Genomic DNA, 2319 nt, shown 5'->3' on the forward strand with positions numbered 1-2319 from the left:
TCAGTTACTTATTTAAATTAATTATTATTCCAGCTCTCGTGGCTGTGCTGTGTTGCTTATTTAGTGTGTGTGACTGTTTCTTGTTTTCATTTTTCTCTTAGTTGTGTTACTATGTCAGCTGTTTATTGCTGCTGTTCGGCTGGTTGTCTTTTACTATTATTATTATTTTGTTAGTTTGTTTTTGTTTGTGTTTGTTTGTTGTTGTTTTTCTCCTCCCCAAGCCCCTCTCTGTTCTATTGCAGGTTTCGTTCCACAGCTTTTCCCTGTTGTCCCCACCTTCCATCCTCCTTCTCTTACAGGTCTTGTCCTTTCTCTGTGCTGTTTGTTTGTGCCCCCCCATCCCCGTGTCTGCCCCCCTGTCCGGCCCGGTGACAAATCAATACATAATTAAATAAATAATAAAACAGACAAAGGAGTATTTTAATACTCTCTTGTTAAAGTAAAATCTGTCTGGCACAATATGGTATCCAGGTCATCATACTCTATACCAGGCTGCTGGGCAGGACAGGGTTAAAAATAAATAAATACATAAAAATAAAAAAACTGTGAAAATCACTGTAAAAAAAAAGAAGAAAGACAAATGAACATGTGGAAGGCCAGGAGGCCGCTGTGCATGTAGACAGTCTTCGTGAGCCGCTGGTCAGGAGAGTCCCGTAAAAAGGATCATGGGCACCATCATGCGTTGCCAGGCAGGAGGGTGCGCCTCCCTGCGAGGCGCTGCCACCGAAGGGGACGAGCTGACACTTGCCGCAGTGGGGCCGGCTGCGCACTGCCGCTTGGGGGGCGGACCGCACCATGACAGCCTTCCTCACACAGTTAAGGAGAGTTGGAGCACTCTCCTGTGTGCGGTGGGAGGGTCTGCATGAGGCACCGTGGCCGCTCTCGGGGGTCTGCCTTCGTACCGCTCCCCCAGAGAGGGGAATGCCACGGCTGCAAAGGGGGGTTAGAACATGAGCAGGCCACCCCCGGCGGTCTTGAAGCATCCACTGCCGTGGGCTTATTCACAATTCTCTGAACGTGAACAGAGAGTGTACTGTATTGAGTTGCTTTGAGCTCAAGCTGCAGGTTGGCCGCCTGACTAACGGCAGCCGACTCACACAGGGTGAGGAATGCGTGCTTGGTGTGGCTGATTCGGCACAGACAGTGTTTTTTCAACAACTTCCACAAAAGGAGCAACAAGGTTTTAACACACAGTCCCGACCCAAAGCTTACCAGCTGTCTGCTCTGAGCGACGAAGGTCGGCCAGCAGCAAGCAATCCGGATGCTAGGTGTCATTAGCCACAGCTAATGTGGAACAACGTGGACACTTATCAGGCGCTATCAGACTCTAACTCTAATTCATCCTCAGCACTGCTCCAGTGATGATAGTTTGGAAGATAGAAGAAACCTTTATTGTCACATACACGTTGTGAAATTCATTCTCTGCATTTAACCCATCCCTCAAGGGAGCAGTGGGCAGCCGCTGTGCAGCGCCCAGGGACCAACTCCAGATGTGTATATATATCAGTGTCTAGTCAGTGGCACTGACTGGAGCACCTAACATGTTTTTGATGGTGGGGAAACCGGAGCACCCGGAGGAAACCCACGTTGACACGGGGAGAACATGCAAACTCCACACAGAAAGGCCGGGACAACCGGGGTTTGAACCCGCGACTTCTTGCTGTGAGGCCACAGTGCTATCCACTGGATCATCTGTGTTTATTTCTGCTTACCATTTTTAATAACTGATTCTTTATTAATGTATATTGTCTGCTATGTAGCAGAAGGGAGTTACAAAACTTAAATGAAGTGGGTCAGGGGTCCTCCCCCCTAAAACTTCCGTTTTCGTTAGTACAGTACCATAATTGTGGATTCTTCGGAGAGGATTCCCCGGCTTTTATTGATTTGGTCGGTGCGGAAAGTGGCGGATCGACCTGGAAGAAACTGCTGTCTCTCCAGAGATGGATGTCGACCACTCGAGCGAGAGTGTGAATTGTGAAGGTGTGTAGCCTATTTATTAGAGTAGTCTACAATAACAGTTTTAGTAGTTGTCAGATAACAGTAGGCCCATGACAGACTCTCTGTATTTTCAACTCGATGGAGGCCCCAGTTACTCCACAAAGTCCTCATGAAGGCAGCAGCGGTGCACCGCCGGTGAAACAGAGGAGGAGGCTAGATGATCTGCAACAGACACTTATTGAGTTTGCATTTGCATAAAAACGTTGCACTATTAACAGCATTAACCTACTTATCTTAAGCCCTGTGGTGCAACCGGCTCCTGATGTCTTCCTTTGATCCCGTCATAATTACTATTATGGGTTGTAATAAGCTGCTTGCACA

This window comes from Micropterus dolomieu, linkage group LG12 (assembly GCF_021292245.1).
Source record: "Micropterus dolomieu isolate WLL.071019.BEF.003 ecotype Adirondacks linkage group LG12, ASM2129224v1, whole genome shotgun sequence".
In the NCBI taxonomy this organism is placed as follows: Eukaryota; Metazoa; Chordata; class Actinopteri; order Centrarchiformes; family Centrarchidae; genus Micropterus; species Micropterus dolomieu.